The 18524-nt window shown below is 34.0% G+C and overlaps 1 protein-coding gene across 1 annotated transcript in view; it reads left to right on the forward strand.

The window, feature by feature from the left end:
• The window catches only part of LOC129945291 (glucose transporter type 1), a 129456-nt gene that overhangs the window by 6061 nt on the left and 104871 nt on the right, over positions 1 to 18524 (forward strand). The window contains exon 2 of the mRNA XM_056054948.1: positions 17805 to 18222. The gene's annotated coding sequence lies outside the window, so the exon portion shown is untranslated. The remainder of the gene's footprint in view (positions 1 to 17804; positions 18223 to 18524) is intronic.

Consider the following 18524-nt stretch of genomic DNA (forward strand, 5'->3'; position numbering starts at 1 on the left):
TCATGAAATATTTTAATTTAATATTGAAGATAGTGATCATAGATTTGGAAAAACATCACGTTAATTGTTAGTAACAATAATGCTTTAGAAAGCATCAACAATCTTTATTTTTTTTTAATTTTAAAAAGTAGATAATATCTCAATAACCTGACGCGATGGAGGGATTTTGGAGTTGGATTTGAAACAGTTTTATTGTCAGAAACAAAACGTTAGATACCAATGCTATCAAATCCCAGATGTGGAATTTCTGTTACCTACTTTTTAATATTGTTTTTTTTTTTGAAGGTCAAGTATCTTCAAGAAGCTGTTTTAATATTTTAACTAAACAATCTAAAAAAAAAAATATTCATATAAGGAAATTCCTCTGTAACTACATCCATCTGAATGTTGTAATCATTATAAACAAAATCAAATTAAATTGGTTTTGCTTATATGAAATAATATAAGTATGTTTATAATATTCATTGTTAAACCGCAAAGCAATTATTTCAATTGAAATATGTCTATTGAAATGCATGTATAAATATACATAGATTTAGATTGTATATAAAGGCATGAAGTATATACCTGCGGATATGATGTAAATTCTTGTAAGAAAACACTCAAGACCGCATTACCACAACTTACATAGATGTAATTACATAAACTATAAACTTATACTCTTGTAATACACCACTTACCTCAGTTTGTATATATTCATAATTAACTTAGGGTATTTCATATGCATTATTAAACAGGGACGGATTAAGGTCAAGGTGTCACTATGTGTTTTTTTTTTGCTTTTCTTTGGTCCTATCGCGCTAAGGACATGTGTTTGTTAACAAAAGTAAATCAATACAAATAACACTTAATAAAGCTTTAAAATTCAAGAATTACAGAAAAAGCTTTCATTCATTTTATCGAAGGCTAGGGCTCTGAGACGGAATTAAAGAAAGATGATTTTTCTAAATAAACATTGAATTTACTACATTTGAAATTTATTTCCGGCATAAGACCGCCCTGGCTGGCCCGGACCTAGTCTAATCTGGAGTTCTAATTTTCGATGACTTTTTCCAAAATTTGTGGCCGTGTTTTGTCAATAACAGGGTGAAATTATTCTTCCAGTTGTCAATTGTTTCCGGCTTCTTGGAGTTGACTATTGACTTCAAATATCCCCTCGAGAAGATAGCAGAACGTCTAAGCTAGGAAATCGAACGATTTTAGAGCCCAAGTCACGGTTTCGTAACGAAAACATACGCCAACGCTTTTTTCCATAAATCAATTGGGGCACGAGCTGTGTGGCATTTAGCTTGGACCGGGCAGTCTTTCTGGAACTATTGTTCCTGCACATCATGGTTATTCAGGTGATGAACGAACAAGTTTGTAATCGTTCCTTTATAGAAGTTCCGATTTTAAATAAAAAAATAAATAAATTAGGTGGCGCATCAGTTACAACTCTCAACCATTCCTGTGTGCGAGTACTGTGTCGCACTAACCATAACGCTACGGGTACCACAGAAGTTCCGATTTTACCTATTTATAAAGCTCATCAAACACACTTTGAAAGCGTTGTTGTTGACAAACCAAACACAAAAATGGCGGCCCTTTGAAATAGTGTTATACCAATTAAAAGTTCTCAATCTCTACAAAAAAACACCCTTAATTTGTTTAATTCACGTTGAATTAAAAATATTCATCGTATAATGAATCACCCCTTTAAACTAATTTATTCACATTAAGGCAATATACATATATACAAAATTCATTATAAACTGTTTACATTCGTCACCATATCGCTCAATATAATATATAACCTGCCTAATGTTCTTTTTGGGGTTATCCCCCCTAATCCAAATCAGCTTAACATCAAATTAATAATACACCACTTAGAGTTGAGCTTGAAGCACTGATGTCGTCGATGATGTGTCGAATCGGCTTTTCAAACCTTAATTAAACCAATTTCATCTATACATAAAAGCATTATTCACTATTATGCGTAATCTGTCATCACCTACGACGACGACCAAAGTCGCTCGATATATAGAAGACTCCTATAGACTTCCCTAAAAATGGAACTATCGCATGTATAAAGCAAATAGAACCAAAAAAAAGAGGAATAACTATCATCGGCACTTAAAGCCACTTCCATTAGTTTGTTAATCGTTTTGGACGACTACTACCAACTACTGACGACCGACCGAACGACGATAGATAGATTTTATTACACTGTCGTGCGCTATCCTATAGTCTCGATATAAAGAACATGTAAACGAGGATTTAATGTGTCCACCCTTAAATCGAATGGACACCATCCATCGTTGTCGTCAGTAATTACATTTGCCATGGGGTCAGTATCCTTGTTGAATCAATATAGCCAGCTACCTATACCTTCATTTAAACGTGTAGACCATCAGAGAACTCATATAAATATATAAATGTACTCTATAGTAAATGTACAGATACATACATATAAATAGAGTACAATATACAACATAATTCCCTGCAGTCAACTAAATTTGCGTAGGAAAAATGTTAAGGTACATTTGTATATTTCTGTTGAATTTCTGTATAGTGTACTATGTACTCATACAATTCTCAAACTAAATAGAAAACCATTTCCAGGTATTTAAATTTTCATTTGCTTTACTGCAGTAGATATACAGGAACACCGACAACGACGACGAACGGTATACCAAATGTACTCTTTTTTTCACTGGTGTATAGTGTACACTGTATTATACAGTACACCATTCATACTATGGTGGTTATTTACAGTTTAACACATTTTTAAAGCAGCTTTCTCAACTCAAAGTCAACCAACCCAATCTCCCTGCAATCTCTCTAACCAAACCACCTGCAACTTTCCTCAATGCCTGACACCCAATACGACGACGACGACCGAAGACGCCTTACCCCATATTGGCCCATACTGCATATAGCATGGATAGAGTTCCCTCCGTTTATAACCAACTCACAAAAGCCTTGAATTTTAATGTCAAAGTTGTGCTCCTTAGTGTATATGCCATCATGTCAATAGAGAGAGGAGAAAAATCTCACGCTAGCTTCGCGCCCACTTACACTTTATAAAATATATAGAATATACTATGACTATCGTGTTCCATGTGCCATTCCTTTAGTTCTCTAGGATCTATATGAGAGCTCTCTTGATGTCGGTCGGGTTGCATGGACACACTTGGATTTTCTGTGCGGATATATTTCCTGGTACATTAAAAATGTAAAATGTATGCAGAGCTCTATCTCCTCCTCGCTATCGCTATGTCTCTATCTCTTAGAGATGGTGCTCGGAGGTTGGAACTTGGAGCTTGGAGCTCGGTGGTGGTGCTGAAAGACTTATGTTGAATAAAATTGAAATGGAAACGAGGACGAATGACCTCGAAGGCCCACTGCAATGACACAACGTCAAAGTCGAAGTATAGAAAAGTTAAAAGAATAGGAATACTACAACGCGATGACATCAGCTAAAGCTGAAGCTGTCAACATCGACATGGAATTATTTTCCCCATCAGGACCTCAGGTCGTCCATTCTGTCGTCGTCGTCTCTGTCGTCTTCATCTTCATCCGTCGTCATCGTCGCCGCACCGTTGAAGTTGTCGGTGAGCGACACGAGAGATAAAATTAAAATGAAACCCAATGACATTGTTGGCAACCACCACCTTACCGACGACGACGACAGCTCTATGACTATGTCGACACGACACATAAGAAACTAAAACTAGCTTTATATGAGTGTTACTAATAGAATACCCGAGATATCCTTTTCCTTTACCTTTTCTATCTATCTCTGGTTCCTTTATACCCTACACAACCTATCCCATCATCATATAGAGCGCGCATAGTGTAAGAAAAATACAACACAAAAAAACGAGGTTTGGTCCTACTCCTTCATAGTCCTTCCTGTTCCTATGTACCTACATACATTTATAGAGAATATAAAGTCCCATGTCCCAATGGTACAATGGATTTTCTGCTTATTACAGTAACAGTGGGACTGGTTTAAAATAAAACTACTCAAGTCGAAGTTGGTAAACATGAACATGAATATTTTAATGTCTTCTTTTTATTCTCTGAGATCGTTGTATATAAGGTCCTTGGTAAAGTGCTGATGTTTCGTTTCGTTCGCGCGCGGGCCTTCACTGCATGATGTATGTCCTTTCATTTAGGTTAAAAGATTACGTTCTTTTTCTTCTACGAGGAGCTATAAATCCCTTGAATGTTGTTGTAAATAACCACTTCGTCCTGACAAAATTTTATTCACAACAAAATCCTCCTCCTCTCAATTAAAGGTCAAACTGTCTTAAGTGCAGTAAGCTTACAACCAACCAACAAAAATTAAGGCATATTTCTTGAGATATATGAATAATGTAAGCGGAAATAATTGCCAAGGACGAAGCATCACTGTGAAAGTAAAAGGGCATCCATGGTGTTCTGTTTTTATTTTATTTTGAGGGTTATTTGCCAATTTTTTGAAACAACAAATTGAAGAATTGGACAATGGAATTATAGAACTTGCTCATTTACGGTTTAAATTGACTAAAACCATACACAACAAAGTTCTAAATTCTTTAGATGAATCCGTAAATATTTTTGTAGAAAATTGAATTTCCTTTAAAAAAGTTCTTAACAATAATTTTTGTAAAATTAATTGTTTTCATGTTATCAAGCCTTTTCAACTAATTTTGGTTTTAACAAAAAATGGGAATTTCTAAAACCAATCAAATGCAACTAAGATTTAAAGCAAATAGACAAACAGCTTTGTAAAGGGTTTTCCAATAAGGCCGGATTGGTTTTGACAGCTCGTGGTGGCTATATTGTTTTTTTTTTTTACTTTCTGTCAAATTATTTTCTTTTAATAAGTCACTGGCTGCGTTCAATCTCAGATAGATAGGGTATTCGGATACCTTTTCGTTAGTATTTTACGTGTAAAATAACAGCTGATCAAAAACAGCTGAGATGTCAAAAAAGGAATCCAAAGGTGTTCAAGAATTTCTGGGGTATGTAGATATCTGACAGAACAGCTGATTCAACACATGGTTAAAAATTGAGTTCTGATTTTTGTATTCGTTGGTAAGCAAAAAGATACAAAATCTTAGTTGAAGTTGTATTTGAGGATGTTCTCTACATAATAGACGATTAAGAAGTTTTTTGCCTCCTAACTTAAGAAGGTAATTATGTTTTATCTTACAAGAACTTTGACTTCGAAGCTTAAATGTTTCTCTGCTTTTTGCTAACAGCTGAAAGTTTTTGTAATTTTTTGACAGCTATCCCAATACAGCTATCAAACTCATTCAACAAGGTATCTAAAAATCTACCTATCCAAGATACCCTATCCAACACAAGATTGAACGCAACCACTGAAGACAATCATCATGCTTTTTTAAGTCGCATCTCTGTGAATAAGTTGCAAACAAAGCCGCAATCTTCAAAAACAGCTAAATCTTTTTTCGCAGTTGGTCTTTTTTCACAGCTGCTGTCACTTGATTTCTGATTAGTTTGGCTTGCCATTTCATACAAAATAGAATTATTGATGTACAACGTTTGTAAATCTTGCGAACTTATTACCAAAATAATAGTTCTTCGTCCAATTTAACAACGTTGGAGTATTTTCTGTTGGGTTTTAAGAAATCACTTGTCTACTTACATAGAAAAGCGCGGGACAATTGATGCCTTGGAACCCTAAAATTGGAGATTGCTTGGCTTGTCTCTTTTAAGAGGTACGTCTTTCAAGCCAAAAGATTAGTGTTCCAATTTTATATTGGTCCACAGAGATGTTTCTTATTTTGTATTTGAATAGTTAAGATTTCAATGGAGAAAGGGTCTTCTAACAGTCATCAGGAAAAATCATAAAATAAACAAATCTCAAACGTCAAAAGTTAAATAAACTAAAGACGTCACTGCAAAGCACAAACATCTCCTTAACTACACTGAACTCATGGCCATCTAGTGTTAGACACAAAACCATTTTTTGGAAGATATAATGCCTGATAACCAGTGCTGCCTTCCAAAGTCGAACTTTGCAAGTCTTACAAATAGAAATAGATATTTCTCTAAATATATTAAAAACTGTCCTAGAAGAACAGATAAAAGACATATTTTTAAATATAAATGACGCTTAGGAAAAACAATAAAAAACGCTGATGAAAAGGTCTTTCAGTAAAGATTGAAAAACTTTTAAAAAAATGTTGTAACACAAGGGTCAATTATAGAAAAACAAGAAGTAATTTATGCCAAACTTGAAAGACCAGCCACACAACTAGAACTGACAATAGGAAAAAACAATATAATAATTCTTAAAGTAGACGAAAAAGAACGCACTACAGAGGAACACTTGCTGATGATTATTGAAATGATTAACAAGTCCAACAAACAGTTTAATATAATAGAAATTAAAATAGAAAGCGGTTTTCGTCCAGGCAGGAAAATAGATGTACAAATAAAACGAATTAGACTTACCTTTCAAAAGGTATGACAAGAAACGAATTATATTACACTATCACCGAAGACTTACTAAAATCCGTTGTTGAAGCAAGAAAACCTTTTATCCCTATACTGCTTGAGATCTAAAAAGAACGAAAAAGAGCATACTTTAAATTATGTAGATTAATTCGTGGTTGAAGGCAAAGTTTGGAGTAAGAATGAGAATGGTACAAATTAATTATATGTGTTTTGTTTCTTCTTGAAATCCATTCCTTTAAAAAAAACACGCTTTATGTCAAGAGACTGTACTAACCTGTATTTTCCAATTCTAAACAACACAACACAACTATTCCATAATCAAAACAAAACTAAAACTTATTTATTATTTCTTCAATAACAATCTCAATAACAATTAAATGCTTTGCAACTTTAATCAATATGATACAGTGTATCTCCTACTGACAAGGTCGCCACATCCCTCCTATATTTTTAAGCTTCAGCTTCAACCCCGAATTTCTTGGTTCGGTGGTCTCTTCAACATCATTGTTGGATTCATTGCTTGGCTGTTCCAAAATATCTTCATTATTTGTTGTTTTGATTTCAGTCTGATGCAGCATTGGTATTTTTTTCACATGGTTTAAATTTCGCCTAAAAATTCTGCCATCATCTCCTTGTAGTACTACTTCGTTTCGATTCCGTTCCATCACCTTGAATTCAGTTGAATCGAAAGCTGTTGTAAGTTTATTTTGAGGAATTAAATTACGAAGTAAAACTTTATCGCCAATGAAAATATCCGATTCCTTTGCACCACGAACTCTATCTCCTCTCTCCTTTCCTTTTTGTTTGTTAATCTTGTCTAAATCTCTAGCCTCTGAATCTAAAATAGTTTCACTTACAACTTGTACAGAGGGAATTTTGTCTCTAATATTCCTATTAAAAAGAAGCTCTGAAGGCGATTTACCCGTTGTACCATGTGGTGTCACGTTGTACATAAGAGTAAATTTCTGTACTTCTTTTCTGTAGTCCGCCCCTTTTCCATGAGCTATTTGCAGTCGCTTCAAAATAGATTTATTCATATTTTCAACTTCGCCATTGGCCTGTGGCCAGTAAGGAGGTGATGTTATCAGATCAATGTTGTTCTTGTCACAAAAGCCTTTAAATTCACTGCTTACAAATTGTCGACCATTATCTGCTTTTATAGATTTAGGATATCCCAATCTACAGAAAATTTCTTCCAAAATACCAATTATTTCGGAGGATGTAATTTTTTTTACAAACTTAGTCTCCTGGTATCTTGAATAATAATCAATGATAACAAAAGCAAAATCGTAATTTGGTAATGGACCCAATAAATCCATTGCTACACATTGCCAGGGTCCGTCCGGAAAAGCATGTCGCTGCATTGGCACAGGTGGAGTCGGTCTTGAAACTAAAAGGCAATCGCGACAAAGTTTTACAAATGATTCCACTTCCCTGTCCATTAATGGCCACCAGACCTTTAACCGCAGTCTCCGCTTCATTGCTGTCTCTCCTGGATGGCCTTCGTGACCCAGTTCTAGTACCCTAGATCGTAGTGATTTTGGTATGACAAGCCTGGAGCCACGAAGTAAAATGTTTCCCAAAGTACAAAGTTCAAATCGAAATGGAAACAACTTATTTTTACTACTGGCTGTCCAATCGTCTTTCTTTATATTTTCTACCGCTTCCATAATCTCTTGATCATTTGCGTTTTCTCTGACAACTTCACTTATTGTAAGAGCACGTGGTACCACATTTTCTATCAGTGTACATACATTGTACTCGCAATGCCTGTCGAAAGAATCAGTATCTTCAATCTTGCACAATCTTGACAATGAATCTGCGATATTCAATTTTCCCGCTTGAAAGATCACCTTAAATTTAAAAGACTGAAGTCGTAGAACCCATCTTTCGATTCTAGCAGGAGGTTTCGAGGTAGGCTTGAATATAGCCTCTAAAGGTTTGTGATCCGTTACAAGTTCAAATTCTATTCCTGCAAGGTAATAATAAAAACGTTCAACTGCCCATACCAACGCCAAACTCTCTTTTTCAGTCTGGGAATATCTCCTTTCCACCGCAGAAAGACTTTTGCTAGCAAACGAAATTACTTCAGGACAATCATTATGAAAATGTAAGAGAACTGCTCCTAAAGCAACAGGGCTTGCATCAGCAACTAAACGAGTACGGTTCTTGGGGTTAAAATAAGACAACATCGGTATTTTCGCTAATGACTGTTTTAAACGCTTGAACGCATATTCCTCTTTCTCACCCCAGATAAATCGAATATCTTTTTTGATAAGCTTCCATAACGGTTCAGTTGTATCTGCCAAATCTGGAATAAACTTTCCTAAATAAGTGACAAGACCCAAAAAACTCCTTGTTTCTTCTTTTGTGTTTGGAGACCGAAATTCCAAGATCGTTTTAACTTTGTTGGGGTCTGCACTAATTCCAGCCGTAGTTAAAACATGGCCCAAGAACTTCAATTCATCAACTTTGAAACTGCACTTGTCCCTGTTGAGGGAAACATTCATGTCTTTAAAAATTTTCAACACTAACCTTAATTCTCTGTCATGTTCCTCCTCAGTGAGTCCAAAAACAATTATATCATCCAAATAATTCATTGCATTTTGACAGGGAGCCAAGATATTTTCCATTGTCTTTTGGAATATCTCGGGAGCTGAATTTACTCCAAATAATAATCGTTTATACCGAAACAATCCCTTATGGGTAATGAATGTTGTTATTTCTCGACTATCTTCAGTCAGCTCTAGTTGATGATATGCATTTTTAAGGTCTAGGCGTGATAAAAACTGAGCACCTTTCAGTTTGGTCATAAGAGTGTCAAATGTAGGGAGTGGATAATTTTCTCTCAAGATGGCTGCATTTGCTCGACGCATATCTACACACAAACGAATATCTCCGTCCTCTTTAAAGACTAACACTATAGGAGAGATCCATGAACTTGGACCGTAGACAGGCTCGATAATTTCCTTTTCCAGTGCGTCTTTTAGTTTATTTTCCACCTTTTCTTCCAAAGCTGACGGAATACGGCGCAATGGTTGCTGCACCGGCTTAAATGCTTTATCTATAGTTAATTGTACTCGTATCCCTTTTATCTTCGGAAAAACACGATTGTCATCTAGATGGTTTATGTCAACTCCTAATTTTAATACTTTTAATTTAAGTGCGGTATCACGGCCCAGGAGTGATTGTTTGCCGTTCTTAATAACATAGAATGATGCCATCGACTCATTGCGGCAGTCAACGCTAATAGGGGCCTCAAAAACAGTTCTAACCTCAAGCATCTCCTTAGCAGCGTATGCCCTGAACCGATTTTCCGATTCTGTTCGAACATTAATTAATGCTGATGTTTGGCGCAACTTTTCCCAGTCTTCTTCTCCTATTAGATTGAACCGTGATCCTGAGTCGATGAGCATTAAAAGTTTGCAATTTCCTATGAAACACATTATATTCGCACTTGAAGATTCAACAAAATCTTCCGCCACTTGGAAACAGTAATGCTCATCATGGTTATCGCTTGATTTTACTTTTTCTACAAACCTTATATTCGATGGCCCAAATCTTGTTTTCTTATGGACAAAACCATCATCAAAAGTGTTTTTCCGCTTGTCGGACTTTGTCTTACATTTCTTAGCAAAATGACCTAAACGTCCGCAACTATTGCATTTGCTATTTTTAGCTGCACAGTAAACACTATTTGATAAATGACCCATTCGTCCACATCTCTGACATTCTCTATCTTCGTTTGGACCATTTCGTTTATGAGCAGGGTGGATACTGTTAATCCCACTTGACGACGGAATTATAGCCATCGAATCTGTCTGGCTTGCAATCTGTTCATGTACTTGGCACATCTCTAACACTTCTTCTAAAGAGTGTTCCTTTTCTAACAATCGTTTCTTTAAATCTCTAGAAGCCCATGCGTCTATAACTTTATCTTTTATATTTATTTCACAAATCTCTTGCTTTGTTTCACCAAAAGAGCATTTAGCTGCTTGATTGCGTAGCCGTAAAAGAAACTTATTGAAATTCTCCCCATCATCCGGCTTCAGCGTTCTGAACAAATGTCTTTCAAACGTTGAATTTCTCTTTGGAGAAAAATATTCGTTTAGCTTTTTTACTAACACCTTGAATACATCTTCAGAAACAATATCGTCCCCAGTAGTAACACAACTGACCAATGCTCCAGGGATATTAAAAATTACCTCTTGCAACTGCGGTCCTCCAAGATGCAAAAGCTTATTTTTCTTTTTAACTGCATCGATAATTTCTTCCGACTCCAAATAAAGAACAAATGAGCGATACCACTTTTCCCATTCTGACCTCATCAAAGACTTATCGATGGTCTCACAAAGAAAAGGTTTTATTCCTGAGGCGCTCATCATCTCCTTTTTTTTTAGTTAACAATTAAATGCACCACCAATCCTACAATTTAATGTAAATGTAGTAAGCACAAATATATTCAATTAAATGATCATACCTTCCGGTTCTTTTATAGCAATTTAATGCCTTTGGTCAACAATTGAATGTAACCCTTGATCGATTTTTTTTTTAAATCGTAAACAAAAATTCTTTTTGTTCTGGAAAAATAAAAATAAAATATATATATACATATATATATATCTATAATATATATATATATATTAATATTTCATTTCAACCTCGTCGCCAACTGTACTAACCTGTATTTTCCAATTCTAAACAACACAACACAACTATTCCATAATCAAAACAAAACTAAAACTTATTTATTATTTCTTCAATAACAATCTCAATAACAATTAAATGCTTTGCAACTTTAATCAATATGATACAGTGTATCTCCTACTGACAAGGTCGCCACAGAGACCTTATGCAGAGATGTCAAAAGTTAAAAGGTTTACTGCTACTATCTGAAATGTTGGATTTGCCATTTTTGCATACTTATTGTTTTTATACGTTCTGATACTACACGATTCATGGTAAATTGTAACAACACTTTGACATTTTTAACTGTCAAACCTTAAACAACAACCATCGAAAGACCATTTATAAAAATTGGACTCAATTTAATTTTTCTTTTGACTTTTTTGACGTTTAAATTTGAAAATGGGGTTTCACAACAATTTTTAAATCAGCTGATTTTTTTCTCAGTGAAATCGCTCGGTTCTCGGAAGTGAAGTGCACTGAATTGAAATGGTGCAGTTAAAAAAAAACAATGACTATGGTTTTACCACTTGTTCTAATCACAACGGAAGTGCAATTTGATTGCATTAGAATCCATTAAATACGATCCACCAATTAAAGTGCAAACCTACCTAACATAACTTAACCTAAACCTGTACGAATTTTTAATTATCACTAATGTTAAATATATGTAACAATGTTTGTATATACATTTGAACTTTATATAGAAGTATGTTCAAAAACACATCAACTCTTAGTATATAGTCGCGAAATCCTGTAATTCTTCGTAAATCGCAATTACTATTAATTAACCAAAACCTAACACAATAGTCCAATCGTATTTTGCGTATAGGCTACATATTATAGAATACAAAGTAGCTAGTTGCAGATAGAGTACATGTACCTACTCTATCTATAAGGCTTGCCATTGCGTTGGGTTGGTTGTATAGATCACATTGCTTTGATTAAGCTACAGAATTAAGTGCTAATCGAAATGTGCACTATACAATGTATACATACATATATATGCGCTGGTGCTTGTGCTGTGCATTCACTCACAAACGCTTGAGTTGTAATCCTTTTAAATAAATTTCCGAAGCAAATCCCATCAACTCGAACAGAGATTATTTGCCTGGCCGGCCTGCCTGCCTTCCTGCCAGCCTTGCGAACTTGAATTAGTTTAAAATGCATTATATACTTAAAGATATAAGCAAAGGGTAGTACAGGGGATGTAAACAGGGTTACCAAAGGATGAATTAGCTTATTAGCCCAGTTTAACCCATATTTGTAGCTTAATTTCATGAAAAATGGTAAATTATTCATTTCGTGTTCATAAAAAAAGATGAGTTAACAATATTACTTATTACTATTTCTTAAAAAGTGTTTGGGAAAAAATTTCAGTCAAGATTAGATTTGGGCTATTTTGAGCAAAATTATAATTGTCCTATCGTACTTAGTTTCTTGTAGCTCAATTTTATATTTGGCCTGCACTCCAAATGCATTATATAATTGGCGTTTTAAGAAAAGGGTAAACAAATGAATGTATACAGCTTTGCCATGTCATGAAATACTTCCATAATTTTACTTAAAACATGTTTGTAGCCCAAATAGCCCAATTTCAACAAAAGATCTGGCAGCTTCAATGAGAATCTCTTTTTATTTAAATAGTTTAAAATGAATTATATACTTGGCTATATAAGAAAAGGATAGAAGAGGGGATGCGTACAACTTTGCTATAGCCCAGTTTAAAACACATTTGTAGCTCAAATAGCCCACCTTCTATTTACAATCTGGTTGCTTTAATTATATTTCATTTGTATTACGCAAAATAACATTTTCATTTTGTGTTCATAAAGATAGATGAGAAATTTATATTAATTTTAATTATTTTATAAGATATTTAAATTTGGGCTATTTTGAGCAAAATTTTGATAGTTCTGTCATTTTAAGCTTCTTACAGCCGAATTTTGAATATGGCAATCCTGCGATGTAAATAACTTCAATTTACGTTACCTACACAATAATAAATATTTTGTATGAACTGTGTGCATCTGTACTGTATCTAGTTGATTGGGGCCACTTTTCTATGCGCACGGACTAAAATCTAGAAATTTGTGTTACGATGATGGAATCACGCAAAACAATGGAAAGGGATGATAATTATGTTGATGATGCTTTTGGATTCGGATTCGGATGCAGATGACGAGGTCATTGACGATATACACAAGACCGAACGAATGAGCCATCAGGCAAAGTTCACTCCCCTTATGAGCCTCCCAAATTCAACTTTTGTATCCATGTCCTGTCCTGTGTCCAGTTTATAGCCCATTCCAAAGTGCCAACCATCAGCCAAGGCAAAAGCACTGAACAGAACATTGAACAACTCAAAACGAAATGAGCATCATTGCCTTTTTTTTTGCAATGACTCTCACAAAATGGAAACTTTCAACATCAGTAAAAATCATAAAACGAAATTACATCGTATGAAGCAGGGCGCTCCACTGGCTCTGGCATACGAGGACGACGAGGAGTAGAAGTGGAAGTGAGGCATGGTATGGGATCGGATGTGTTTCCAACGTCAGAGAGATGCCATATAGATACGAGCGAGTATAGAAACCATGGGCGAACTTGAAGGGCGATTGCTGCTGATGCTTAGCTACTTTAGACCCAGCAGCGATTTAGGTATTTTAGTGTTCCAGAATCCAGAGCACTGCCATTACCCCTTTTTCTGATGGTGTTTGATGGGTGAGGAGTTAACTTTAAATTACACAGCCAACTATAGATACACCCACATGCAGATGCTCCAAGATCTAAATCTGATGCATATATGCGAAGTGGAGGGAGTGGGAAGATTGGGTATAGGATGGAAGGATGTCTAAACCACAATCCCATCATAGTCATCAAGAAGGTGGTCATTTTTGAATCATTCATGACATGAGCCTGATGAGTACTTTCTCCTCTGTTGTTTTTCAACTGTGCAGGGCGGACAGGACCGACGACGGGCGAAAACAGCGATGACGATGACGTGCGGAGGATTCAAGACGTGAGTTTCCCAAAATGATGCTCTGTGATGTGAACTTTCTGCTCCTGCTCCTCTCTCATTCATATGAAATTAGTTTTTTGTGTGCTTATGGTTTTTGTGTGGCTCCTTCGTGTGTATAAAATAGGAACAAGACTAAACCAAAGTTAAAGAAGAATATAAAGAAGGGGTTGCGATTTGGAGCAAACTATTGCCCCAAGGTGTAAGAATTTCAAATTGGTTGGTTAAGCTTTTGGATTTTGAAAGAAGAAGGCGCGATGATAGTTTCCATTTACATTTCTATAATCGTGGACTATTGCATCGCAGATACAACAAAAGAAAAAAAATGCCTCTGTCGCAGAAAGGACGAAAAAGTGGTTTAGGTTGAATATGGGTAATCATGATGATGGTTGCTTTGCATAAGTTAAACAAATTCGAAGGACAAAGTTTTTGAGAGTTAAGAATTTGGCGTGTAACCACGCAATCTTATAAAAACTTAAGTTTGCAATTGAAGAAAAGCGAAGTTGTTCTTTTGAGAGTGAAATATCAACGATTCTATTTTGGTTTTCTATAGGATTCCAGTTTGTTGGAGATTTTGGAGGAATATAAGAAGAGTTTGGTTCTGAGATAATATTTGTGAAGGAAAGTTAGTCCTACAAAATGTATTTGATATTGTATATTTATGAAAATCTTTATCAAAACTATATGCAGAATTGTGAATGATCAACCTATTCTTTTTTTCATTTTCGAGAAGTCTTTATTTTAAAATGTGATTGTTAAGCTCGTCAAAATAGATCGTTTCACATATGCGATAAGACTTATGTATTTGGTCCTTAATTTAATACAAAGAAGAAATATTTTCGTTTGAATTTAACTACAGTTTATGAAACGATGTGTCTTTCGTCGAAGCAAAGAGTTTTACCAGACATTTCTTCTATGATACTCACAAATTTCTTTTAAATTAAATACTTACAACGAATAACGTATCATCTTCGTCAATAAATGGGCTATGAAACACTGAAAGAATTTTTCAAATCGGGTCAAATAGTTTCTGAAATTAGGGTGTTCAAACATACAAACAAACAAACAAGCAAACTCTTCTGCTATTAAATATTAATATAGATATGAAAATTTGGATCACGATTTCATTCAGAACAAATAACACAAAACTGGATATATCCACTGCACTACAGTTGACTTCACTTTCAAGGAGGACAAAAAATGTAGAACATTTATTGCAATAAGTTAATTTTTCATAAAAACTATTGTTTTGGGTTTCATTGTAATGATTTCAAAGAATTTAAAATTTAATAAACGTTGATTTAAAAAGAATCCCAAAAAAAAAAAAGAATGTGTAAAGATGAAAATGAGAACAAAACATAAAAGACCACTTTAAAGGTTTCGAAAAATTCGATGTTTTTAAAAAATGTCAATGGTCCACTGAACCTCAAAAATTATTTAACCAAAGATTATGACTGGGAAAAATCATTATGCCTTAGCGGTGTCTTATTTCAATAAAACATTAATTTGATTTTCGTATATTTTGAACTAACAATACAAATTATTTCAATTAATTTTCGTTAAAATGCCTTCTTGAATAAATTAAATTCGATAACTTTTTTTTTAAACTATTAGACATTCGAAAATCAGTTTTTAAAATGTTGCATGTGGTTTAATATTCCAGCAGTCGTGAAATGTATTGCATAACCCAGATTCTGAAATAAGGCATTGATTTCAAACATTTTCAATCCAGCTCCTTATACAAAAACTTTAAAGCTTTCATATCCGATGATATCTTAGCCCATATGTTTATTTGCAAAATGTCTTTATCTAAGCAATCCTAGATAAATCTAGGCTTAGGTGTTCAAGGTCATTATTATATTAAAATATAAATTCTTCGTCAGTCACTCTAAGTCTATAGATCAAGGCGTTTTCCTCCAATATCTTCTTGTTAATTTTTAAAAATAACTCAAGACTATTCTCTAATCGAATCAAAAAAAAAACGACCATTACAAAACTGCCTCTTGAAAGTAAGAATCATGCAGTCAAGTGCGGCCTATTGTTTCAAACATATGTTTTGAGCCAAATACCTTGATCTTAGAGTTATCGCAATATAATTAATATGTTTTGTTGTTAAAACACTGAGAACTCAGTTTGAGATAGAACTTCACAACTTCAAACAAGGAGATTCAGACTAGGGAAAATCCAGGTCCCTACCTTTTAATGCGTTTCGAAAGCCAATCCGATTCGAATCGTTTATAAATTCGTACTCTGTAAAATGTTCAAATCGAACAAAACAATCATCTAGTACTTTCGCTATTTATAGAATAGATTTGCCGAGTCTCGAAGTATTTCTAATGAGATGTGTCAAAGCAAACATACAAAAAACAAAATCAAATCAAATCAAAAATAAGCCGAGGAAGTTGAAATTTAGGTTTTGAAGAGAAAATATAAAATTCAATAAAAAGTTAATAAAATGTATTCGCTTGCGCTGTGGATGGGTGAAGAAAATAGAGAAGAACGACTTGAACGTAGAACAATAATCGATAAATCGAATATTTTTGAAATGTGTGATAGAAGTTAAACATAATACGTCAGTTATTTTCCTTTTTATCAAAACCCGTTTTCAATTGTGAATTGCATGCTATTCGAGAGGAACTGTCCACTCCCATTAGATTAACTGCTGTGCTAGATATATTGAAGTTAGCTGAAGTTTTAAGAACAAGGAGGGTATCAGCATCAAATCGGCAATGACTGCTCGAGAAATTACAATTAATTCAAAATTGTTTACCAACAAATCTAACCTGACAAACAAGTAATCTTAATGTCAATTAGTTCGATCTTATTTTTTAAAACCGAGATTAAACACCTTAAAACTCAATAACATCTAGTTCTAAGGAAATTACAGAATCGGAAGAAATTCTCGAGTTCCAAATATTTAAAAAAGATAAATCCAGACTTATAAGATCGCGTTTTAAAAATATTAAGGAATTGGTCACAAGTCCTTTAAATTTAGAAGAAGGATGGTAGTATTTTCGTCACTAAAATAATATAAACATTAAGTTAGATCTTACAAAATCGGATGTGTTCAATAATAATGTCAATGAAAGTGCCTTAAGGTTATACCACAATTGTATGATACTATATTTTTCTTTGAGTATTAAAAACGGGTCTGAAGGATCAGTTAAACTTATTTCTATGATTGAGGCCATCCGGCAATACAACTTTTGAGGTAACTCATTTTGACATCTTATCATTTTTTCACCCTACTACCAATATTAAGAAAAAACTTAATATTGGTAGCTTGCTACTTTTATTTAAGAAAGAGAAAAATTGATTAGACGTCAAAATGAGCCTAAAAAGAAAACTGTCAATAAAAATATGGACCTGTTCGTTTATTTTTAGTTTTTACAATTTTCAGAACTCTTAATACAAAATTCTGATAAGTCCGAATTGAAAACAAAACTGACAGAATTTTGGAACGAAGATCATAGAAATTTCAGAATTGCACAGTAAAGTATTTTATGTCTAGAAACTTCAATTGAAACTTCAAATAAAATATATTTCTGAAGAAACTTTGAAGACAAATCAATTTATTTAAGAATTCTTTACAAAAATAATTTCTATATAAAATATCTAAATAATTGTTTTTCTCTTTTTCTTCCAGGCATTTAAAATCAATAACAAAATGGAAGCCTAGCATCGACTTTTGAAACTTCAAAATCACAACAAAAACAATTAATTATAGGCAAATAATATTGTAGAGGCACTTTTGCTGCCTTGATACTCCTTTTATAATTATTATTTCCTATATAGATGCAATTTATAAAAATTGTAATCATTCAATAGTTAGAACAACAAAAAAGAAGAAAACACCAAACACTTATCTGAAAAGACAGAATAAAAACCATACATTCCAATTCCAACTTCAACCACATTTCAAGCACAGCATAACCCATCACTTAACACAACACTACAAAAAAACATCATCTCAAGGACCCCAGAATAATTCTATTTCGATAAACTGGAAACCCAACAGAATTTCCTGCAAGTAGTTTTACGAAATGGCTGGCATAAACATTAAGGTAAGTGTTTTTGTCCTATTTGTTTAAATAAATTGAAGACCAAGGTCAATTTGTTCTTTATTTAAATTAAAAGTAAGTACGAGTATATTAAACCTCAATCTTTGTATAAATGTTACACAAGACACATAAGACTGCTGATGTTGTCTTTAGCAGCTTACCACAGAAGATGGCTTTTGAAAAGCATCAATATTGTCTTCAATGATTATTAAGGGAAAGAGAAGGTCCTTTTAACTGTGCAAATGTCTGAGTCTTATCTCAGTCAAAAAGCCTGGTTAACCATATCAAATGATTTTGCCATATAT

Source organism: Eupeodes corollae, chromosome 2 (genome assembly GCF_945859685.1).
Source record: "Eupeodes corollae chromosome 2, idEupCoro1.1, whole genome shotgun sequence".
In the NCBI taxonomy this organism is placed as follows: domain Eukaryota; kingdom Metazoa; phylum Arthropoda; class Insecta; order Diptera; family Syrphidae; genus Eupeodes; species Eupeodes corollae.